Below are 25,357 nucleotides of genomic sequence, written 5' to 3' on the forward strand. Positions count from 1 at the left end.
CCACGACATGCGCCTTAAAAGCGTTCTCGTTTGGGTCAGCGCCACCAGAATTGAATCGGCAAGTCAGCGGATATTACACAACTCGTAACGACGACCCTCTCCGCGACCTCGCGGCCAGTGTGCGCAGTGTACAGCAAATGACAAACGATGTTGCGAGCGATATATCGGAAAAACTTTGCACTGACGCGACGGTCGGCACTGCAGGTTGTGTGAGTCTCGCGCAACGTGCCATATCAAACGTGTGCAAGCTAGTGACAAGCAACTTCACCAGATCCGTAGATTCTGCATACGCTTGGATACGAATGAAAGTATCGAGAGATAACACTGACACGAGTTGCGCGACGGCGCTGGCTGCAGTCGCTACAACACTGGATTTATTAATCAACGTAATTGTGATCGTAATGGCGTATCGAGTGTGCACCAGAAACTACAACCAGTACTACAGAAAACTGGCATGAGGGTCGCGGTCTAACGTTATGTTGGTGTCTCACATCGACCGTCGACGGCCGTTTGCCAGCGGCTGAAAATGGCACAGTTGACGAAATGGAAACGCCGACCGTCGATAGTGCACTCTCGCAAGTTCCAACCGCACCATCTCAGGAGACAGACCACAGAGTCATTTTAGCGGAGGGTAGATAGAAAATGCGCAAACCGCCGCAACCGCCCATATACATACTATACGGGTTCAACATAGAGTGGAGTAAGAAGTTACTACCGATTGTATTTCCAACGTGCAAGCAGCTGGTGTGTGACGCTTTACTTGAGTATCACAGAGGTTGCGATGTCCTGTGTTCCACGAGCGCATGGAAACAAGTGAACGAACTTCTACGGACTGTACTGTTGGGGTGTGAGCGAGCTGTAAAATCAATACACGCTAGACACGCGGACTTTGCCGCGTTACTGGACACGCATATCGCCACAAAAAAACCGGGTCAAGTGTTCGGGGCGTCACCGCGCTCGACTATACACGTCTTGGCCTACCACGAGTACATGAGCCCACAAGATCCTAAGCGAGGTCGAAGCCGTTGTGTCTACCCAACGCAAATTCAGCACAGCCGTGCGCGCTAAGACAAGTCCCTCTAGACTGCTGGAAACTTTGGAAACGTGGAAGGCTGGCGTGTACACGCTTTCTACACATCTCAACGGTATGATCGCGATACTCTCGGCCGCACAACAACTAATGGTCATGTGTTCGGAAGGTCTGATCAGGTCTGACATGACCGGTTGTCAATCGACGTCGAGCGTGCACTCACACACGGATATTAAAGCGACGGCGACCTCTACGCTCACGTTGATCGCCGATGTTTCGAAGGGCAATCGAGTGTGTTGGCTGACGAAAGCTATGGTGACCGACAGTCGCGTCGACTACAATGTGCCTCATTGCGACTGGAGAGGCGTATGTGATCCTTTGCAAATCGACAACACCACCGCGGTCGAGTGCGAAGTCACGGTCGGCGGCGTGTTGTCCTTAATGTGCCCCATACAATGTGACGGTCCGTGTGACGGACCGGTGTGTTACGACCCGACTAACGAAACGTACCAGGTGATAACATTGCATCCGCCCATTACAGCGGAGCGAGCATTTCGCCACACTCCCAAACCAAGGTTAATAGTTGTAGCGCACACCCTTTCGGACCTCGGTGCACGCGAAACACTGGCGTACACTCACAACATCACGCTCGAGACAGCTCAAGCGTTAAGCGAAACAAAGGACGTGTTCAAATCCATAGAGAATATACAGTCTTTAGCGTATGCGTATATAAAGAAGGTCGATGACATTTACAGACCCGGCGGCGTGGGCACCACAGTAGAACAACAAGGTGCTCTCAAACGCACACAGATACTGGCCGCATTATCACTCGTGATGTCTATCCTGACATGCCCGTTTCTGATTTCTATGTATATTAAATTATGACAAGAGCTACGGTGGTTACGATTACACTCTGACCACGTGCCTTAGTTTCTGCTAGTGACCTATAAATACATTTGCCCACTTGCTCTCACTGCCATTAAAGCGGCTGTACCCACACGTACAACACCCAAGAAAAAAAATGATCTCGCTGTCTGTACTGGGTGTACTCTCAGTAGTCGCAGTTGCTCAGGCCATGGTGGTACGCTCACATAACGCCTCTGACATACGTCCCATCACACCACCTCCTAGACTACTCGCGAAGGAGTATTCAACACCCCCTTTGTACGAAGACAACCATTATAACGAGCACAGCACAACGCTTGCCGCACGCGAAGACAACATGCAGGAGACAACGCTACCACCTGTCGTGAGAACAATGGATTCGAGTGACAACGATCGCGACTATGACTTGCACATTACAACACCCTCTGTGCACGAAGACCAGGTGCAGGAGACAACGCTACCACCTGTCGTGAGAAACAAGAGTTTGGTTAACAATGATCATCGTCGTGTCCCATTGTAAACGGGCACGCCATCGCACACATCGTACATGTGTGTTAACCCACCTATATGCGACAGACTTTGTGTGTTGCATGACATCGAGATGTATTGACGTCTGTGTCAATACAGGACTCTCTATAAGCCGGGAGCTGGACGCTAACAACCCGTACATGCGCCACACAAAAGGTATCGTACATGTGTTAACCCACCTGTATGCGACAGACTTTGTGTGTTGCATGACATCGAGATGTATTGACGTCTGTGTCAATACAGGACTCTCTAAGCTGGGAGCTGGAGGCTAACAACCCGTGCATGCGCCACACAAAAGGTAACTCGACTAACTACAAAATGCATATTGTGATGTAGAAAGTGTGCTCGACTGTTTGAATCAGCTGCAGCTGCGGTTTACTCACGAAGTGAATCGCACGCTTGTTTGAAGTACATTCGGAGCACTTAAAAAATACATCGCTCTCATCGAGTTCCGTCTCAGCGTTCACCGGCTGATGGGCAAGAGCGTGACATGGGATCGCCAGGAACTTACTTAAGGACTATCATCTCATTTGGCATTTACTCACGGACCCAAGAAACCAGTTCCAAAAATGGTTGAGAATTATAACTTGTCTAATAGCAACTGGAAGATATGTTGCGTCATAAGCCTCTGATGGTTCACAAGGTGCACGGTCCACTCGAAATCATAATGCTGTATTTGTAGTACATACACTAAGTCTTCTCTGTTGATGTCAGACTAGAGTTTTATTAGAGTTTTACTTTGCAACAATGGGATTCGAGCAATTGATGTGTATATTTTTAATACTGCACAATGCTACTATTCCTAGGCTGAATGTATGACATGGCTCTTATGTATCATTATGTATCGTTTCCATTAAGTACTAATTTAAATAAAGTCCCTCTGTCCTCAGTGCTAGGTTGTGGGTTTAATACACATTATTATGATAAACCTGTTGAATAGTATAATAACAATATTCCTGTAAAAGTCATTTAGTAATGAACAACCTCAGTTCTGTGAAAGAACATCATGTCTCTGATGTGTACACTGCAGGCCTGACCGGTCTTGCTTGGGCCTCTCTCCTGGAGGCGCTCAATCAGACCCAGTGGTGACACGTGGCACGACGCTCGTCGGGGCGCGTCTTGCTTGGGCCTCTCTCCTGGAGGCGCTCAGTCAGACCCAGTGTTGACAGGTGGCAAGACACTCTTCGGGGGGCGTCTTGCTTGGGCCTCTCTCATGGAGGCCCTCTGTCAGACCCAGTGTTGACATGTGTCAAGACGCTCCTCGGGGAGCGTCTTGCTTTGGCCTCTCTCCAGGAGGCGCTCAGTCAGACCGAGTGCTGACATGTGGCAAGAAGCTCCTCGGGGCGCGTCTTGCTTGGGCTTCTCTCCTGGTGGCCCTCAGTAAGACCCATTGTTGACATGTGGCAAGACGCTCCTCGGGGCGCGTCTTGCTTGGGCCTCTCTCCAGAAGGCCCTCAATCAGACCCAGTGTTGACACGTGGCAAGACGCTCCTCGGGGCACGTCTTGCTTGGGCCTCTCTCCTGGAGGCGCTCAGTCAGACTGAGTAGTGACATGTGGCCTGACGCTCCTCGGGGCGCGTCTTGCTTGGGCCTCTCTCCTGGAGGCGCTCAGTCAGACCCAGTGGTGACATGTGGCAAGACACTCCTCGGGGCGCGTCTTGCTTGGGCCTCTCTCCTAGAGGCCCTCTGTCAGACCCAGTGTTGACATGTGTCAAGACGCTCCACGGGGCGCATCTTGCTTGGGCTTCTCTCCTGGAGGCCCTCAGTCAGACCCATTGTTGACATGTGGCAAGACGCTCCTCGGGGCACGTCTTGCTTGGGCCTCTCTCCTGGAGGCGCTCGGTCAGACCGATTGCTGACATGTGGCAAGACACTCCTCGGGCCGCGTGTTGCTTGGGCTTCTTTCCTGGAGGCCCTCAGTCAGACCCATTGTTGACATGTTGCAAGACGCTCCTCGGGGCGCGTCTTGCTTGGGCCTCTCTCCTGGAGGCGCTCAGTCAGACCGAGTGCTGACATGTGGCAAGACGCTCCTCGGGGCGCGTCTTGCTTGGGCTTCTCTCCTGGAGGTGCTCAGAAAGACCCAGTGTTGACATGTGACAAGAAGCTCCTCGGGGCGCGTCTTGCTTGGGCCTCTCTCCTGGAGGCACTCAGTCAGAACCAGAGGTGACATGTGGCAAGACGCTCCTCGGGGCGCGTCTTGCTTGGGCCTCTCTCCTGGAGGCACTCAGTCAGAACCAGAGGTGACATGTGGCAAGACGCTCCTCGGGGCGCTTCTTGCTTGGGCCTCTCTCCTGGAGGCCCTCTGTCAGACCAAGTGTTGACATGTGGCAAGACGCTCCTCGGGGCGCGTCTTGCTTGGGCCTCTCTCCAGAAGGCCCTCAATCAGACCCAGTGTTGACATGTGGCAAGACGCTCCTCGGGGCGCGTCTTGCTGGGGCCTCTCTCCTGGAGGCGCTCAATCAGACCCAGTGGTGACACGTGGCAAGACGCTCCTCGGGGCACGTCTTGCTTGGGCCTCTCTCCTAGAGGCGCTCAGTCAGACCCAGTGGTGACACGTGGCAAGACGCTCCTCGGGGCGCATCTTGCTTGGGCCTCTCTCCTGGAGGCGCTCAGTCAGACCCAGTGTTGACACGTGGCAAGACGCTCCTCGGGGCGCGTCTTGCTTGGGCCTCTCTCCTGGAGGCGCTCAGTCGGACCCAGTGTTGACATGTGGCAAGACACTCCTCGGGGCGCGTCTTGCTTGGGCCTCTCTCATGGAGGCCCTCTGTCAGACCCGATGTTGACATGTGTCAAGACGCTCCTCGGGGCGCGTCTTGCTTTGGCCTCTCTCCTGGAGGCGCTCAGTCAGACCGAGTGCTGACATGTGGCAAGAAGCTCCTCGGGGCGCGTCTTGCTTGGGCTTCTCTCCTTTAGGCCCTCAGTAAGACCCATTGTTGACATGTGGCAAGACGCTCCTCGGGGCGCGTCTTGCTTGGGCCTCTCTCCAGAAGGCCCTCAATCAGACCCAGTGTTGACACGTGGCAAGACGCTCCTCGGGGCGCATCTTGCTTGGGCCTCTCTCCTGGAGGCGCTCAGTCAGACCCAGTGTTGACACGTGGCAAGACGCTCCTCGGGGCGCGTCTTGCTTGGGCCTCTCTCCTGGAGGCGCTCAGTCGGACCCAGTGTTGACATGTGGCAAGACACTCCTCGGGGCACGTCTTGCTTGGGCCTCTCTCATGGAGGCCCTCTGTCAGACCCAGTGTTGACATGTGTCAAGACGCTCCTCGGGGCGCGTCTTGCTTTGGCCTCTCTCCTGGAGGCGCTCAGTCAGACCGAGTGCTGACATGTGGCAAGAAGCTCCTTGGGGTGCGTCTTGCTTGGGCTTCTCTCCTTTAGGCCCTCAGTAAGACCCATTGTTGACATGTGGCAAGACGCTGCTCGGGGCGCGTCTTGCTTGGGCCTCTCTCCAGAAGGCCCTCAATCAGACCCAGTGTTGACACGTGGCAAGACGCTCCTCGAGGCACGTCTTGCTTGGGCCTCTCTCCTGGAGGCGCTCAGTCAGACTGAGTAGTGACATGTGACAAGACGCTCCTCGGGGCGCGTCTTGCTTGGGCCTCTCTCCTGGAGGCGCTCAGTCAGACCCAGTGGTGACATGTGGCAAGACACTCCTCGGGGCGCGTCTTGCTTGGGCCTCTCTCCTGGAGGCCCTCTGTCAGACCGAGTGTTGACATGTGGCAAGACTCTCCTCGGGGCGCGTCTTGCTTGGGCTTCTCTCATGGAGGCCCTCAGTCAGACCCAGTGTTGACATGTGTCAAGACGCTCCTCGGGGCGTGTCTTGCTTGGGCCTCTCTCCTGGAGGCCCTCAGTCAGACCCATTGTTGACATGTGGCAAGACGCTCCTCGGGGCAGGTCTTGCTTGGGCCTCTCTCCTGGAGGCGCTCAAACAGACCGAGTAGTGACATGTGGCAAGACGCTCCTCGGGGCGCGTCTTGCTGGGGCTTCTCTCACTGAGGCGCTCAGTCAGAACGAGTAGTGACACGTGGCAAGACGCTCCTCGGGGCGCGTCTTGCTTGGACCTCTCTCCCTGAGGCGCTCAGTCAGACCCAGTGTTGACATTTGGCAAGACACTCCTCGGGGCGCGTCTTGCTTGGGCCTCTCTCATGGAGGCACTCTGTCAGACCGAGTGCTGACTTGTGGCAAGAAGCTCCTCGGGGCGCGTCTTGCTTGGGCTTCTCTCCTGGAGGCCCTCAGTAAGAACCATTGTTGACATGTGGCAAGACGCTCCTCGGGGCGCGTCTTGCTTGGGCCTCTCTCCAGAAGGCCCTCAATCAGACCCAGTGTTGACACGTGTCAAGACGCTCCTCGGGGCGCGTCTTACTTGGGCCTCTCTCCTGGAGGCGCTCAGTCAGACTGAGTAGTGACATGTGGCCTGACGCTCCTCGGGGCGCGTGTTGCTTGGGCCTATCTCCTGGAGGCGCTCAGTCAGACCAACTGGTGACATGTGGCAAGACACTCCTCGGGGCGCGTCTTGCTTGGGCCTCTCTCATGGAGGCCCTCTGTCAGACCCAGTGTTGACATGTGGCAAGACACTCCTCGGGGCGCGTCTTGCTTGGGCCTCTCTCATGGAGGCCCTCTGTCAGACCCAGTGTTGACATGTGTCAAGACGCTCCTCGGGGCGCGTCTTGCTTTGGCTTCTCTCCTGGAGGCCCTCAGTAAGACCCATTGTTGACATGGGGCAAGACGCTCCTCGGGCCGCGTGTTGCTTGGGCTTCTCTCCTGGAGGCCCTCAGTCAGACCCATTGTTGACACGTGCCAAGATGCTCCTCGGGGCGCGTCTTGCTTGGGCCTCTCTCCTGGAGGCGCTCAGTCAGACTGAGTAGTGACATGTGGCCTGACGCTCATCGGGGCGCGTGTTGCTTGGGCCTCTCTCCTGGAGGCGCTCAGTCAGACCAAGTGGTGACCTGTGGCAAGACACTCCTCGGGGCGCGTCTTGCTTGGGCCTCTCTCCTGGATGCCCTCTGTCAGACCAAGTGTTGACATGTGTCAAGACGCTCCTCGGGGCGCGTCTTGCTTGGGCTTCTCTCCTGGAGGCCCTCAGTCAGACCCATTGTTGACATGTGGCAAGACGGTCCTCGGGGCGCGTTTTGCTTGGGCCTCTCTCCTGGAGGCGCTCAGTCAGACTGAGTGCTGACATGTGGCAAGACGCTGCTCGGGCCGCGTGTTGCTTGGACTTCTCTCCTGGAGGCCCTCAGTCAGACCCAGTGTTGACATGTGGCAAGACGCTCCTCCGGGCGCATCTTGCTTGGGCCTCTCTCCTGGAGGCCCTCAGTAAGACCCATTGTTGACATGTGGCAAGACGCTCCTCGGGGCGCGTCTTGCTTGGGCCTCTCTCCAGAAGGCCCTCAATCAGACCCAGTGTTGACATGTGGCAAGACGCTCCTCGAGCGCGTCTTGCTTGGGCCTCTCTCCTGGAGGCGCTCAGTCAGACTGAGTAGTGACATGTGGCCTGACGCTCCTCGGGGCGCGTCTTGCTCTGGCCTCTCTCCTGGAGGCGCTCAGTCAGACCCAGTGTTGACATGTGGCAAGACGCTCCTTGGGGCGCGTCTTGCTTGGGCTTCTCTCCTGGAGGCCCTCAGTCAGACCCATTGTTGACATGTGGCAAGACGCTCCTCGGGGCACGTCTTGCTTGGACCTCTCTCCTGGAGGCGCTCAGTCAGACCGAGTAGTGACATGTGGCAAGACGCTCCTCGGGGCGCGTCTTGCTTGAACCTCTCTCCTGGAGGCGCTCAGTTAGACCGAGTAGTGACATGTCGCAAGACGCTCCTCGGGGCGCGTCTTGCTTGGGCCTCTCTCCTGGAGGTGCTCAGTCAGACCGAGTGCTGACATAAGGCAAGACGCTCCTCGGGGCGCGTCTTGCTGGGGCCTCTCTCCTTGAGGCGCTCAATCAGACCCAGTGGTGACACGTGGCAAGACGCTCCTCGGGGCGCGTCTTGCTTGGGCCTCTCTCCTGGAGGCGCTCAGTCAGACCCAGTGGTGACACATGGCAAAACGCTCCTCGGGGCGCATCTTGCTTGGGCCTCTCTCCTGGAGGCGCTCAGTCAGACCCAGTGTTGACACGTGGCAAGACGCTCCTCGGGGCGCGTCTTGCTTGGGCCTCTCTCCTGGAGGCGCTCAGTCAGACCCAGTGTTGACATGTGGCAAGACACTCCTCGGGGCGCGTCTTGCTTGGGCCTCTCTCATGGAGGCCCTCTGTCAGACCCAGTGTTGACATGTGTCAAGACGCTCCTCGGGGCGAGTCTTGCTTTGGCCTCTCTCCTGGAGGCGCTCAGTCAGACCGAGTGCTGACATGTGGCAAGAAGCTCCTCGGGGTGCGTCTTGCTTGGGCTTCTCTCCTGGAGGCGCTCAGAAAGACCCAGTATTGACATGTGACAAGACGCTCCTCGGGGCGCATCTTGCTTGGGCCTCTCTCCTGGAGGCGCTCAGTCAGACCCAGTGGTGACATGTGGCAAGACACTCCTCGGGGCGCGTCTTTCTTGGGCCTCTCTCCTGGAGGCCCTCTGTCAGACCGAGTGTTGACATGTGGCAAGACTCTCCTCGGGGCGCGTCTTGCTTGGGCTTCTCTCATGGAGGCCCTCAGTCAGACCCAGTGTTGACACGTGTCAAGACGCTCCTCGGGGCGCGTCTTACTTGGGCCTCTCTCCTGGAGGCGCTCAGTCAGACTGAGTAGTGACATGTGGCCTGACGCTCCTCGGGGCTCGTGTTGCTTGGGCCTCTCTCCTGGAGGCGCTCAGTCAGACCGAGTAGTGACATGTGGCAAGACGCTCCTCGGGGCGCGTCTTGCTTGGACCTCTCTCCCTGAGGCGCTCAGTCAGACCCAGTGTTGACATTTGGCAAGACACTCCTCGGGGCGCGTCTTGCTTGGGCCTCTATCATGGAGGCCCTCTGTCAGACCGAGTGCTGACATGTGGCAAGAAGCTCCTCGGGGCACGTCTTGCTTGTGCCTCTCTCCAGAAGGCCCTCAATCAGAACCAGTGTTGACACGTGTCAAGACGCTCCTCGGGGCGCATCTTACTTGGGCCTCTCTCCTGGAGGCGCTCAGTCAGACTGAGTAGTGACATGTGGCCTGACACTCCTCGGGGTGCGTCTTGCTTGGGCCTCTCTCATGGAGGCCCTCTGTCAGACACAGTGTTGACACGTGGCAAGACACTCCTCGGGGCGCGTCTTGCTTGGGCCTCTCTCATGGAGGCCCTCTGTCAGACCCAGTGTTGACATGTGTCAAGACGCTCCTCGGGGTGCGTCTTGCTTTGGCCTCTCTCCTGGAGGCGCTCAGTCAGACCGAGTGATGACATCGGAAAGAAGCTCCTCGGGGCGCGTCTTGCTTGGGCTTCTCTCCTGGAGGCCCTCAGTAAGACCCATTGTTGACATGTGGCAAGACGCTCCTCGGGGCGCGTCTTGCTTGGGCCTCTCTCCAGAAGGCCCTCAATCAGACCCAGTGTTGACACGTGGCAAGACGCTCCTCGGGGCGCGTCTTGCTTGGGCTTCTCTCCTGGAGGCCCTCAGTCAGACCCATTGTTGACACGTGGCAAGATGCTCCTCGGGGCGCGTCTTGCTTGGGCCTCTCTCCTGGAGGCGCTCAGTCAGACTGAGTAGTGACATGTGGCCTGACGCTCCTCGGGGCGCATGTTGCTTGGGCCTCTCTCCTGGAGGCGCTCAGTCAGACCACCTCAGTCAGACCCATTGTTGACCTGTGGCAAGACGCTCCTCGGGCCGCGTGTTGCTTGGGCTTCTCTCCTGGAGGCCCTCAGTCAGACACATTGTTGAAATGTGGCAAGACGCTCCTCGGGGCGCGTCTTGCTTGGGCTTCTCTCCTGGAGGTGCTCAGAAAGACCCAGTGTTGACATTTGACACGACGCTCCTCGGGGCGCGTCTTGCTTGGGCCTCTCTCCTGGAGGCGCTCAGTCAGAACCAGAGGTTACATGTGGCAAGACGCTCCTCAGGGCGCGTCTTGCTTGGGCCTCTCTCCTGGAGGCCCTCTGTCAGACCCAGTGTTGACATGTGGCAAGACGCTCCTCGGGGCGCGTCTTGCTTGGGCCTCTCTCCTGGAGGCGCTCAGTCAGACCGAGTGCTGACATGTGGCAAGACGCTCCTCGGGGCGCGTCTTGCTTGGGCCTCTCTCCTGGAGGCGCTCAGTCAGACTGAGTAGTGACATGTGGCCTGACGCTCCTCGGGGCGCGTCTTGCTTGGGCCTCTCTCCTGGAGGCGCTCAGTCAGACCCAGTGTTGACATGTGGCAAGACGCTCCTCTGGGCGCGTCTTTCTTGGGCTTCTCTCCTGGAGGCCCTCAGTCAGACCCATTGTTGACATGTGGCAAGACGCTCCTCGGGGCACGTCTTGCTTGGGCCTCTCTCCTGGAGGCGCTCAGTCAGACCGAGTAGTGACATCTGGCAAGACGCTCCTCGGGGCGCGTCTTGCTTAGACCTCTCTCCTGGAGGCGCTCAGTTAGACCGAGTAGTGACATGTGGCAAGACGCTCCTCGGGGCGCGTCTTGCTGGGGCCTCTCTCCTGGAGGTGCTCAATCAGACCCAGTGGTGACACGTGGCAAGACGCTCCTCGGGGCGCATCTTGCATGGGCCTCTCTCCTGGAGGAGCTCAGTATGACCCAGTGGTGACACGTGGCAAGACGCTCCTCGGGGCGCGTCTTGCTTGGGCCTCTCTCCTGGAGGCGCTCAGTCAGACACAGTGTTGACATGTGGCAAGACACTCCTCGGGGCGCGTCTTGCTTGTGTCCTCTCTCATGGAGGCCCTCTGTCAGACCCAGTGTTGACATGTGTCAAGACGCTCCTCGGGGCGTGTCTTGCTTTGACCTCTCTCCTGGAGGCGCTCAGTCAGACCGAGTCCTGACATGTAGCAAGAAGCTCCTCGGGGTGCGTCTTGCTTGGGCTTCTCTCCTGGAGGCCCTCAGTTAGACCCATTGTTGACATGTGGAAAGAAGCTCTTCGGGGCGCGTCTTGCTTGGGCTTCTCTCCTCGAGGCCCTCAGTCAGACCCATTGTTGACATGTGGCAAGACACTCCTCGGGGCGTGTATTGCTTGGGCCTCTCTCCTGGATGCCCTCTGTCAGGCCCAGTGTTGACATGTGGCAAGACTCTCCTCGGGGCCCGTCTTGCTTGGGCTTCTCTCATGGAGGCCCTCAGTCAGACCCAGTGTTGACATGTGTCAAGACGCTCCTCGGGGCGTGTCTTGCTTGGGCCTCTCTCCTGGAGGCGCTCAGTCAGACCCAGTGTTGACATGTGGCAAGACGCTCCTCGGGGCGCTTCTTGCTTGGGCTTCTCTCCTGGAGGCCCTCATTCAGACCCATTGTTGACATGTGGCAAGACGCTCCTCGGGGCACGTCTTGCTTGGGCCTCTCTCCTGGAGGCGCTCAGTCAGACCGAGTAGTGACATGTGGCAAGACGCTCCTCGGGGCGCGTCTTGCTGGGGCTTCTCTCATGGAGGCACTCAGTCAGACCGAGTAGTGACATGTGGCAAGACGCTCCTCGGGGCGCGTCTTGCTTGGGCTTCTCTCCTGGAGGCCCTCAGTCAGACCCATTGTTGACATGTGGCAAGACGCTCCTCGGGGCGCTTCTTGCTGGGGCCTCTCTCCTGGAGGCGCTCAGTCAGACCGAGTGTTGACATGTGTCAAGACGCTCCTCGGGCGTTTCTTGCTTGGGCCTCTCTCCTGGAGGCGATCAGTCAGACCCAGAGGTAACATGTGGCAAGACGCTCCTCTGGCCTCTCTCCTGGAGGCGCTCAGTCAGACCCAGTGTTGACATGTGGCAAGACGCTCCTCGGGGCGCGTCTTGCTTGGGCCTCTCTCCTGGAGGTGCTCAGTCAGACCCAGTGTTGACATGTGGCAAGACGCTCCTCGGGGCGCGTCTTGCTGGGGCTTCTCTCATGGAGGCACTCAGTCAGACCCGGTGTTGACATGTGGCAAGATGCTCCTCGGGGCATGTCTTGCTTGGGCCTCTCTCCTGGAGGTGCTCAGTCAGACCCAGAGGAGACATGTGTCAAGACGCTCCTCGGGGCGCGTCTTGATTGGGCCTCTCTCCTGGAGGCGCTCAGTCAGACCCAGTGTTCACATGTGGCAAGACGCTCCTCGGGGCGCGTCTTGCTTGGGCTTCTCTCCTGGAGGCCCTCAGTCAGACCCATTGTTGACATGTGGCAAGACGCACCTCGGGGCGCGTCTTATTTGGGCCTCTCTCCTGAAGGCCCTCAGTCAGACCCAGTGTTGACATGTGGCAAGACGCTCCTCGGGGCGCGTCTTGCTTGGGCTTCTCTCCTGGAGGCCCTCAGTCAGACCCATTGTTGACATGTGGCAAGACGCTCCTCGGGGCGCGTCTTGCTTGGACCTCTCTCCTGGAGGCGCTCAGTTAAACCGAGTAGTGACATGTGGCAAGACGCTCCTCGGGGCGCGTCTTGCTGGGGCCTCTCTCCTGGAGGTGCTCAATCAGACCCAGTGGTGACACGTGGCAAGACGCTCCTCGGGGCGCATCTTGCTTGGGCCTCTGTCCTGGAGGAGCTCAGTCAGACCCAGTAATGACACGTGGCAAGACGCTCCTCGGGGCGCATCTTGCTTGGGCCTCTCTCCTGGAGGCGCTAAGTCAGACCCAGTGTTGACACGTGGCAAGACGCTCCTCGGGGCGCGTCTTGCTTGGGCCTCTCTCCTGGAGGCTCTCAGTCAGACCCAGTGTTGACATGTGGCAAGACACTCCTCGGGGCGCGTCTTGCTTGGGCCTCTCTCATGGAGGCCCTCTGTCAGACCCAGTGTTGACATGTGTCAAGACGCTCCTCGGGGCGAATCTTGCTTTGGCCTCTCTCCTGGAAGCGCTCAGTCAGACCGAGTGCTGACATGTGGCAAGACGCTCCTCGGGCGTTTCTTGCTTGGGCCTCTCTCCTGGAGGCGCTCAGTCAGACCCAGAGGTTTCATGTGGCAAGACGCTCCTCGGGCCTCTCTCCTGGAGGCGCTCAGTCAGACCCAGTGTTGACATGTGGCAAGACGCTCCTCGGGGCGCGTCTTGCTTGGGCCTCTCTCCTGGAGGTGCTCAGTCAGACCCAGTGTTGACATGTGGCAAGACGCTCCTCGGGGCACGTCTTGCTGGGGCTTCTCTCATGGAGGCACTCAGTCAGACCCAGTGTTTACAGGTGGCAAGACGCTCCTCGGGGCACGTCTTGCTTGGGCCTCTCTCCTGGAGGCCCTCAGTCAGATCCATTGTTGACATGTGGCAAGACTCTCCTCGGGGCGCGTCTTATTTGGGCTTCTCATGGAGGCACTCAGTCAGACCCAGTGTTGACATGTGTCAAGACGCTCCTCGGGCGTTTCTTGCATGGGCCTCTCTCCCGGAGGCGCTCAGTCAGACCCAGTGTTGACATGTGACAAGACGCTCCTCGGGGCGCGTCTTGCTTGGGCCTCTCTCCTGGAGGTGCTCAGTCAGACCCAGAGGTGACATGTGGCAAGACGCTCCTCGGGGCGCGTCTTGCTTGGGCCTCTCTCCTGGAGGCGCTCAGTCAGACCGAGTGCTGACATGTGGCAAGACGCTCCTCGGGGCGCATCTTGCTTGGGCTTTTCTCCTGGAGGCTGTCAGTCAGACCCATTGTTGTCATGTGGCAAGACGCTCCTCGGGGCGCTTCTTGCTCGGGCCTCTCTCCTGGAGGCGCTCAGTCAGACCGAGTGCTGACATGTGGCAAGACGCTCGTCGGGGCGCGTCTTGCTTGGGCCTCTCTCCTGGAGGCGCTCAGTCAGACCGAGTGCTGACATGTGGCAAGACGCTCCTCGGGGCGCATCTTGCTTGGGCTTCTCTCCTGGAGGCTCTCAGTCAGACCCATTGTTGTCATGTGGCAAGACGCTCCTCGGGGCGCGTCTTGCTTGGGCCTCTTACCTGGAGGCGCTCAGTCAGACCCAGTGTTGACATGTGGCAAGACGCTCCTCGGGGCGCATCTTGCTTGGGCCTCGCTTCTGGGGAGGCGATCAGTCAGACCGAGTGCTGACATGTGGCAAGACGCTCCTCGGGGCGCGTCTTGCTTGGGCCTCTCTCCTGGAGGCGCTCAGTCAGACCGAGTGCTGACATGTGGCAAGACGCTCCTCGGGGCGCATCTTGCTTGGGCTTCTCTCCTGGAGGCTCTCAGTCAGACCCATTGTTGTCATGTGGCAAGACGCTCCTCGGGGCGCGTCTTGCTTGGGCCTCTCTCCTGGGGAGGCGCTCAGTCAGACCTAGTGCTGAAATGTGGCAAGACACTCCTCGGGGCGCGTTTTGCTTGGGCTTCTCTCCTGGAGGCCCTCAGTCAGACCCTTCGTTGACATGTGGCAAGATGCTCCTCGGGGCACATCTTGCTTGGGCCTCTCTCCTGGAGGCGCTCAGTCAGACCCAGTGTTGACATGTGGCAAGACGCTCCTCGGGGCGCGTCTTGCTTGGCCCTCTCTCCTGGAGGCGCTCAGTCAGACCGAGTGCTGACATGTGGCAAGAAGCTCCTCGCGGCGCGTCTTGCTTGGGCTTCTCTCCTGGAGGCCCTCAGTCAGACCCATTGTTGACATGTGGCAAGACGCTCCTCGGGGCGCGTCTTGCTTGGGCCTCTCTCCAGAAGGCCCTCAATCAGACCCAGTGTTGACACGTGGCAAGACGCTCCTCGGGGCGCTTCTTGCTTGGGCCTCTCTCCTGGAGGTGCTCAGTCAGACCCAGTGGTGACATGTGGCAAGACGCTCCTCGGGGCGCGTATTGCTTGGGCCTCTCTCCTGGATGCCCTCTGTCAGACCCAGTGTTGACATGTGGCAAGACTCTCCTCGGGGCGCGTCTTGCTTGGGCTTCTCTCATGGAGGCCCTCAGTCAGACCCACTGTTGACATGTGTCAAGACGCTCCTCGGGGCGTGTCTTGCTTGGGCCTCTCTCCTGGAGGCGCTCAGTCAGACCCAGTGTTGACATGTGGCAAGACGCTCCCCGGGGCACTTCTTGCTTGGGCTTCTCTCCGGGAGGCCCTCAGTCAGACCCATTGTTGACATGTGGCAAGACGCTCCTCGGGGCACGTCTTGCTTGGGCCTCTCTCCTGGAGGCACTCAGTCAGACCGAGTAGTGACATGTGACAAGACGCTCCTCGGGGCGCGTCTTGCTTGGGCCTCTCTCCTGGAGGCGCTCAGTCAGACCCAGTGTTGACATGTGGCAAGATGCTCCTCGGGGCGCGTCTTGCTTGGGCCTCTCTCCTGGAGGCGCTCATTCAGACCCAGTGTTCACATGTGGCAAGACGCTCCTCGGGGCGCGTCTTGCTTGGGCCTCTCTCCTGGAGGCGCTCAGTCAGACCCATTGTTGACATGTGGCAAGACGCTCCTCGGGGCACGTCTTGCTTGGGCCTCTCTCCTGGAGGCGCTCAGTCAGACCGAGTTCTGACATCTGAAAAGACGCTCCTCGGGGCGCGTCTTGCTTGGGCTTCTCTGCTGGAGGCCCTCAGTCAGACCCAGTGTTGACATGTGGCAAGATGCTCCTCGGGGCGCGTCTTGCTTGGGCCTCTCTCCTGGAGACGCTCATTCAGACCCAGTGTTCACATGTGGCAAGACGCTCCTCGGGGCGCGTCTTGCTTGGTCCTCTCTCCTGGAGGCGCTCAGTCAGACCCATTGTTGACATGTGGCAAGACGCTCCTCGGGGCACGTCTTGCTTGGGCCTCTCTCCTGGAGGCGCTCAGTCAGACCTAGTGCTGACATGTGGCAAGACGCTCCTCGGGGCGCGTCTTGCTTGGGCCTCTCTCCTGGAGGCGCTCAGTAAGACCGAGTGCTGACATGTGGCAAGACGCTCCTCGGGGCGCTTCTTGCTTGGGCTTCTCTCCTGGAGGCCCTCAGTCAGACCCATTGTTGACATGTGGCAAGATGCTCCTCGGGGCGCATCTTGCTTGGGCCTCTCTCCTTGAGGCCCTCTGTCAGACCCAGTGTTGACATGTGGCAAAACGCTCCTCCGGGCGCGTCTTGCTTGGGCCTCTCTCCTGGAGGCGCTCAGTCAGACCCAGTGTTGACATGTGGCAAGACGCTCCTTGGGGCGCGTCTTGCTTGGGCCTCTCTCCTGGAGGCGCTCAGTCAGACCGAGTGCTGACATGTGGCAAGACGCTCCCCGGGGCGCGTCTTGCTGGGGCTTCTCTCATGGAGGCACTCAGTCAGACCAAGTGTTGACATGTGTCAAGACGCTCCTCGGGGGTTTCTTGCTTGGGCTTCTCTCCCGGAGGCGCTCAGTCAGACCCAGTGTTGACATGTGACAAGACGCTACTCGGGGCGCGTCTTGCTTGGGCCTCTCTCCTGGAGGCGCTCAGTCAGACCGAGTAATGACATGTGGCAAGACGCTCCTTGGGGCGCATCTTGCTTGGGCTTTTCTCCTGGAGGCTGTCAGTCAGACCCATTGTTGTCATGTGGCAAGACGCTCCTCGGGGCGCGTCTTGCTTGGGCCTCTCTCCTGGAGGCGCTCAGTCAGACCGAGTGCTGACATGTGGCAAGACGCTCCTCGGGGCGCGTCATGCTTGGGCCTCTCTCCTGGAGGCGCTCAGTCAGACCGAGTGCTGACATGTGGCAAGACGCTCCTCGGGGCGCATCTTGCTTGGGCTTCTCTCCTGGAGGCTCTCAGTCAGACCCATTGTTGTCATGTGGCAAGACGCTCCTCGGGGCGCGTCTTGCTTGGGCCTCTCTCCTGGAGGCGCTCAGTCAGACCCAGTGTTGACATGTGGCAAGACGCTCCTCGGGGCGCATCTTGCTTGGGCCTCTCACCTGGAGGCGCTCAGTCAGACCCAGTGTTGACATGTGGCAAGACGCTCCTCGGGGCGCGTCTTGCTTGGGCCTCTCTCCTGGGGAGGCAATCAGTCAGACCCAGTGTTGACATGTGTCAAGACGCTCCTCGGGCGTTTCTTGCTTGGGCCTCTCTACTGGAGGCGCTCAGTCAGACCCAGTGTTGACATGTGGCAAGACGCTCCTCGGGGCGCGTCTTGCTTGGGCCTCTCTCCTGGAGGCGCTCAGTCAGACCTAGTGCTGACATGTGGCAAGACGCTCCTCGGGGCGCGTCTTGCTTGGGCCTCTCTCCTGGAGGCGCTCAGTCATACCGAGTGCTGACATGTGGCAAGACGCTCCTCGGGGCACGTCTTGCTGGGGCTTCTCTCCTGGAGGCGCTCAGTCAGACCCAGTGTTGACATGTGACAAGATGCTCCTCGGGGCGCGTCTTTCTTGGGCCTCTCTCCTGGAGGCGCTCAGTCAGATCCCAGAGGTGACATGTGGCAAGACGCTCCTCGGGGCGCGTCTTGCTTGGGCCTCTCTCCTGGAGGCCCTCTGTCAAACCCAGTGTTGACATGTGACAAGATGCTCCTCGGGGCGCATCTTGCTTGGGCCTCTCTCCTGGATGCGCTCAGTCATACCGAGTGCTGACATGTGGCAAGACGCTCCTCGGGGCACGTCTTGCTGGGGCTTCTCTCCTGGAGGCGCTCAGTCAGACCCAGTGTTGACATGTGACAAGACGCTCCTCGGGGCGCGTCTTGCTTGGGCCTCTCTCCTGGAGGCGCTCAGTGAGACCCAGTGTTGACATGTGGCAAGACGCTCCCTGGGGCGCTTCTTGCTTGGGCTTCTCTCCTGGAGGCCCTCAGTCAGACCCATTGTTGACATGTGGCAAGACGCTCCTCGGGGCACGTCTTGATTGGGCCTCTCTCCTGGAGGCACTCAGTCAGACCGAGTAGTGACATGTGACAAGACGCTCCTCGGGGCGCGTCTTGCTTGGACCTCTCTCCTGGGGGCGCTCAGTCAGACCCATTGTTGACATGTGGCAAGATGCTCCTCGGGGCGCGTCTTGCTTGGGCCTCTCTCCTGGAGGCCCTCAGTCAGACCCAGTGTTCACATGTGGCAAGACGCTCCTCGGGGCGCGTCTTGCTTGGGCTTCTCTCCTGGAGGCCCTCAGTCAGACCCATTGTTGACATGTGGCAAGACGCTCCTCGGGGCGCGTCTTATTTGGGCCTCTCTCCTGGAGGCGCTCAGTAAGACCGAGTGCTGACATGTGGCAAGACGCTCCTCGGGGCGCTTCTTGCTTGGGCTTCTCTCCTGGAGGCCCTCAGTCAGACCCATTGTTGACATGTGGCAAGATGCTCCTCGGGGCGCATCTTGCTTGGGCCTCTCTCCTTGAGGCCCTCTGTCAGACCCAGTGTTGACATGTGGCAAAACGCTCCTCCGGGCGCGTCTTGCTTGGGCCTCTCTCCTGGAGGCGCTCAGTCAGACCCAGTGTTGACATGTGGCAAGACGCTCCTTGGGGCGCGTCTTGCTTGGGCCTCTCTCCTGGAGGCGCTCAGTCAGACCGAGTGCTGACATGTGGCAAGACGCTCCCCGGGGCGCGTCTTGCTGGGGCTTCTCTCATGGAGGCACTCAGTCAGACCCAGTGTTGACATGTGGCAAGACGCTCCTCAGGGCGCGTCTTGCTTGGGCCTCTCTCCTGGGGAGGCGATCAGTCAGACCCAGTGTTGACATGTGTCAAGACGCTCCTCGGGCGTTTCTTGCTTGGGCCTCTCTCCCGGAGGCGCTCAGTCAGACCCAGTGTTGACATGTGACAAGACGCTCCTCGGGGCGCATCTTGCTTGGGCTTTTCTCCTGGAGGCTCTCAGTCAGACCCATTGTTGTCATGTGGCAAGACGCTCCTCGGGGCGCGTCTTGCTTGGGCCTCTCTCCTGGAGGTGCTCAGTCAGACCGAGTGCTGACATGTGGCAAGACGCTCCTCGGGGCGCGTCTTGCTTGGGCCTCTCTCCTGGAGGCGCTCAGTCAGACCGAGTGCTGACATGTGGCAAGACGCTCCTCGGGGCGCATCTTGCTTGGGCTTCTCTTCTGGAGGCTCTCAGTCAGACCCATTGATGTCATGTGGCAAGACGCTCCTCGGGGCGCGTCTTGCTTGGGCCTCTCTCCTGGAGGCGCTCAGTCAGACCCAGTGTTGACATGTGGCAAGACGCTCCTCCGGGCGCGTCTTGCTTGGGCCTCTCACCTGGAGGCGCTCAGTCAGACCCAGTGTTGACATGTGGCAAGACGCTCCTCGGGGCGCGTCTTGCTTGGGCCTCTCTCCTGGGGAGGCGATCAGTCAGACCCAGTGTTGACATGTGTCAAGACGCTCCTCGGGCGTTTCTTGCTTGGGCCTCTCTCCTGGAGGCGCTCAGTCAGACCCAGTGTTGACATGTGGCAAGACGCTCCTCGGGGCGCGTCTTGCTTGGGCCTCTCTCCTGGAGGCGCTCAGTCAGACCTAGTGCTGACATGTGGCAAGACGCTCCTCGGGGCGCTTCTTGCTTGGGCTTCTCTCCTGGAGGCCCTCAGTCAGACCCTTCGTTGACATGTGGCAAGACGCTCCTCGGGGCGCGTCTTGCTTGGCCCTCTCTCCTGGAGGCGCTCAGTCAGACCGAGTGCTGACATGTGGCAAGACGCTCCTCGGGGCGCATCTTGCTTGGGCTTCTCTCCTGGAGGCCCTCACTCAGACCCATTGTTGACATGTGGCAAGACGCTCCTCCGGGCGCATCTTGCTTGGGCCTCTCTCCTGGAGGCGCTCAGTCAGACCCAGTGTTGACATGTGACAAGACGCTCCTCGGGGCGCGTCTTGCTTGGGCCTCTCTCCTGGAGGCGCTCAGTCAGACCCAGCGTTGACATGTGGCAAGACACTCCTTGGGGCGCATCTTGCTTGGGCCTCTCTCATGGAGGCCCTCTGTCAGACCCAGTGTTGACATGTGTCAAGACGCTCCTCGGGGCACATCTTGCTTTGGCCTCTCTCCTGGAGGCGCTCAGTCAGACCGAGTGCTGACATGTGGCAAGAAGCTCCTCGGGGCGCGTCTTCCTTGGGCTTCTCTCCTGGAGGCCCTCAGTCAGACCCATTGTTGACATGTGGCAAGACGCTCCTCGGGGCGCGTATTGCTCTGGCCTCTCTCCTGGATGCCCTCTGTCAGACCCAGTGTTGACATGTGGCAAGACTCTCCTCGGGGCGCGTCTTGCTTGGGCTTCTCACATGGAGGCCCTCAGTCAGACCCATTGTTGACATGTGACAAGACGCTCCTCGGGGCACGTCTTGCTTGGGCCTCTCTCCTGGAGGCGCTCAGTCAGACCGAGTAGTGACATGTGACAAGACGCTCCTCGGGGCGCGTCTTGCTGGGGCTTCTCTCATGGAGGCACTCAGTCAGACCCAGTGTTGACATGTGGCAAGACGCTCCTCGGGGCGCGTGTTGCTTAGACCTCTCTCCTGGAGGCGCTCAGCCAGACCCAGTGTTGACATGTGTCAAGACGCTCCTCGGGCGTTTCTTGCTTGGGCCTCTCTCCTGGAGGCGCTCAGTCAGACCCAGAGGTGACATGTGGCAAGACGCTCCTCGGGCCTCTCTCCTGGAGGCGCTCAGTCAGACCGAGTGCTGACATGAGGTAAGATGCTCCTCAGGGCGCGTCTTGCTGGGGCCTCTCTCCTGGAGGTGCTCAATCAGACCCAGTGGTGACACCTGGCAAGACGCTCCTCGGGGCGCGTCTTGCTTGGGCCTGTCTCCTGGAGGAGCTCAGTCAGACCCAGTGGTGACACGTGGCAAGACGCTCCTCGGGGCGCATCTTGCTTGGGCCTCTCTCCTGGAGGCGTTAAGTCAGACCCAGTGTTGACACGTGGCAAGACGCTCCTCGGGGCGCGTCTTGCTTGGGCCTCTCTCCTGGAGGCGCTCAGTCAGACCCAGTGTTGACATGTGGCAAGACACTCCTCGGGGCGCGTCTTGCTTGGGCCTCTCTCATGGAGGCCCTCTGTCAGACCCAGTGTTGACACATGGCAAGACGCTCCTCAGGGCGCTTCTTGCTTGGGCCTCTCTCCTGGAGGCGCTCAGTCAGACCCAGTGGTGACATGTGGCAAGACGCTCCTCCGGGCGCGTCTTGCTTGGGCCTCTCTCCTGGAGGCGCTCAGTCAGACCGAGTGCTGACATGAGGTAAGATGCTCCTCAGGGCGCGTCTTGCTGGGGCCTCTCTCCTGGAGGTGCTCAATCAGACCCAGTGGTGACACGTGGCAAGACGCTCCTCGGGGCGCGTCTTGCTTGGGCCTGTCTCCTGGAGGAGCTCAGTCAGACCCAGTGGTGACACGTGGCAAGACGCTCCTCGGGGCGCATCTTGCTTGGGCCTCTCTCCTGGAGGTGCTAAGTCAGACCCAGTGTTGACACGTGGCAAGACGCTCCTCGGGGCGCGTCTTGCTTGGGCCTCTCTCCTGGAGGCGCTCAGTCAGACCCAGTGTTGACATGTGGCAAGACACTCCTCGGGGCGCGTCTTGCTTGGGCCTCTCTCATGGAGGCCCTCTGTCAGACCCAGTGTTGACACATGGCAAGACGCTCCTCGGGGCGCTTCTTGCTTGGGCCTCTCTCCTGGAGGCCCTCAGTCAGACCCAGTGTTGACATGTGGCAAGACGCTCCTCGGGGCACGTCTTGCTTGGGCCTCTCTCCTGGAGGTTCTCAGTCACACCCAGTGTTGACATGTGGCAAGATGCTCCTCGGGGCGCGTCTTGCTTGGGCCTCTCTCCTGGAGGCGCTCAGTCAGACCCAGTGTTCACATGTGGCAAGACGCTCCTCGGGGCGCTTCTTGCTTGGGCCTCTCTCCTGGAGGCGCTCAGTCAGACCCATTGTTGACATGTGGCAAGACGCTCCTCGGGGCACGTCTTGCTTGGGCCTCTCTCCTTGAGGCCCTCTGTCAGACCCAGTGTTGACATGTGGCAAAACGCTCCTCCGGGCGCGTCTTGCTTGGGCCTGTCTCCTGGAGGAGCTCAGTCAGACCCAGTGGTGACACGTGGCAAGACGCTCCTCGGGGCGCATCTTGCTTGGGCCTCTCTCCTGGAGGCGCTAAGTCAGACCCAGTGTTGACACTTGGCAAGACGCTCCTCGGGGCGCGTCTTGCTTGGGCCTCTCTCCTGGAGGCCCTCTGTCGGACCCAGTGTTGACATGTGTCAAGACGCTCCTCGGGGCGCATCTTGCTTTGGCCTCTCTCCTGGAGGCGCTCAGTCAGACCGAGTGCTGACATGTGGCAAGAAGCTCCTCAGGGCGTGTCTTGCTTGGGCTTCTCTCCTGGAGGCCCTCAGTCAGACCCATTGTTGACATGTGGCAAGACGCTCCTCGGGGCGCGTCTTGCTTGGGCCTCTCTCCAGAAGGCCCTCAATCAGACCCAGTGTTGACACATGGCAAGACGCTCCTCGGGGCGCTTCTTGCTTGGGCCTCTCTCCTGGAGGCGCTCAGTCAGACCCATTGTTGACATGTGGCAAGATGCTCCTCGGGGCGCATCTTGCTTGGGCCTCTCTCCTTGAGGCCCTCTGTCAGACCCAGTGTTGACATGTGGCAAAACGCTCCTCCGGGCGCGTCTTGCTTGGGCCTCTCTCCTGGAGGCGCTCAGTCAGACCCAGTGTTGACATGTGGCAAGACGCTCCTTGGGGCGAGTCTTGCTTGGGCCTCTCTCCTGGAGGCGCTCAGTCAGACCGAGTGCTGACATCTGGCAAGACGCTCCCCGGGGCGCGTCTTGCTGGGGCTTCTCTCATGGAGGCACTCAGTCAGACCCAGTGTTGACATGTGGCAAGACGCTCCTCAGGGCGCGTCTTGCTTGGGCCTCTCTCCTGGGGAGGCGATCAGTAAGACCCAGTGTTGACATGTGTCAAGACGCTCCTCGGGCGTTTCTTGCTTGGGCCTCTCTCCCGGAGGTGCTCAGTCAGACCCAGTGTTGACATGTGACAAGACGCTCCTCGGGGCGCGTCTTGCTTGGGCCTCTCTCCTGGAGGTGCTCAGTCAGACCCAGAGGTGACATGTGGCAAGACGCTCCTCGGGGCGCGTCTTGCTTGGGCCTCTCTCCTGGAGGCGCTCAGTCAGACCCATTGTTGACATGTGGCAAGACGCTCCTCGGGGCACGTCTTGCTTGGGCCTCTCTCCTTGAGGCCCTCTGTCAGACCCAGTGATGACATGTGGCAAAACGCTCCTCCGGGCACATCTTGCTTGGGCTTCTCTCCTGGAGGCGCTAAGTCAGACCCAGTGTTGACACGTGGCAAGACGCTCCTCGGGGCGCTTCTTGCTTGGCCCTCTCTCCTGGAGGCGCTCAGTCAGACTGAGTGCTGACATGTGGCAAGACGCTCCTCGGGGCGCATCTTGCTTGGGCTTCTCTCCTGGAGGCCCTCACTCAGACCCATTGTTGACATGTGGCAAGACGCTCCTCCGGGCACATCTTGCTTGGGCCTCTCTCCTGGAGGCGCTCAGTCAGACCGAGTGCTGACATGTGGCAAGACGCTCCTCGGGGCGCGTCTTGCTTGGCCCTCTCTCATGGAGGCCCTCTGTCAGAACCAGTGTTGACATGTGTCAAGACGCTCCTCGGGGCGCGTCTTGCTTTGGCCTCTCTCCTAGAGGCGCTCAGTCAGACCGAGTGCTGACATGTGGCAAGAAGCTCCTCGGGGCATGTCTTGCTTGGGCTTCTCTCCTGGAGGCCCTCAGTCAGACCCATTGTTGACATGTGGCAAGACGCTCCTCGGGGCGCGTCTTGCTTGGGCCTCTCTCCAGAAGGCCCTCAATCAGACCCAGTGTTGACACGTGGCAAGACGCTCCTCAGGGCGCTTCTTGCTTGGGCCTCTCTCCTGGAGGCGCTCAGTCAGACCCAGTGGTGACATGTGGCAAGACGCTCCTCGGGGCGCGTATTGCTTGGGCCTCTCTCCTGGATGCCCTCTGTCAGACCCAGTGTTGACATGTGGCAAGACGCTCCTCGGGGCGCGTTTTGCTTGGGCCTCTCTCCAGAAGGCCCTCAATCAGACCCAGTGTTGACACGTGGCAAGACGCTCCTCGGGGCGCTTCTTGCTTGGGCCTCTCTCCTGGAGGAGCTCATTCAGACCCAGTGGTGACACGTGGCAAGACGCTCCTCGGGGCGCATCTTGCTTGGGCCTCTCTCCTGGAAGCGCTAAGTCAGACCCAGTGTTGACACGTGGCAAGACGCTCCTCGGGGCGCTTCTTGCTTGGGCCTCTCTCCTGGAGGCGCTCAGTCAGACCCAGTGTTGACATGTGGCAAGACACTCCTCGGGGCGCGTCTTGCTTGGGCCTCTCTCATGGAGGCCAACTGTCAGACCCAGTGTTGACATGTGTCAAGACGCTCCTCGGGGCGCGTCTTTCTTTGGCCTCTCTCCTGGAGGCGCTCAGTCAGACCGAGTGCTGACATGTGGCAAGAAGCTCCTCGGGGCGTGTCTTGCTTGGGCCTCTCTCCTGGAGGCCCTCAGTCAGACCCAGTGTTGACATGTGTCAAGACGCTCCTCGGGCGTTTCTTGCTAGGGCCTCTCTCCCGGATGCGCTCAGTCAGACCCAGTGTTGACATGTGACAAGACGCTCCTCGGGGCGCGTCTTGCTTGGGCCTCTCTCCTGGAGGTGCTCAGTCAGACCCAGAGGTGACATGTGGCAAAACGCTCCTCGGGGCGCGTCTTGCTTGGGCTTCTCTCCTGGAGGCCCTCAGTCAGACCCAGTGTTGACATGTGGCAAGACGCTCCTCGGGGCGCGTCTTGCTTGGGCCTCTCTCCTGGAGGTTCTCAGTCACACCCAGTGTTGACATGTGGCAAGATGCTCCTCGGGGCGCGTCTTGCTTGGGCCTCTCTCCTGGAGGCGCTCAGTCAGACCCAGTGTTCACATGTGGCAAGACGCTCCTCGGGGCGCTTCTTGCTTGGGCCTCTCTCCTGGAGGCGCTCAGTCAGACCCATTGTTGCAATGTGCCTCATTGCGACCCGAGAGGCGTATGTGATCCTTTGCAAATCGACAACACCACAGCGGTCGAGTGCGAAGTCACGGTCGGCGGCGTGTTGTCCTTACTGTGACCCATACAATGTGACGGTCCGTGTCACGGACCGGTGTGTTACGACCCGACTAACGAAACGTACCAGGTGATAACATTGCATCTGCCCATTACAGCGGAGCGAGCGTTTCGCCAC

This window comes from Nothobranchius furzeri, chromosome 2 (genome assembly GCF_043380555.1).
Source record: "Nothobranchius furzeri strain GRZ-AD chromosome 2, NfurGRZ-RIMD1, whole genome shotgun sequence".
In the NCBI taxonomy this organism is placed as follows: Eukaryota; Metazoa; Chordata; class Actinopteri; order Cyprinodontiformes; family Nothobranchiidae; genus Nothobranchius; species Nothobranchius furzeri.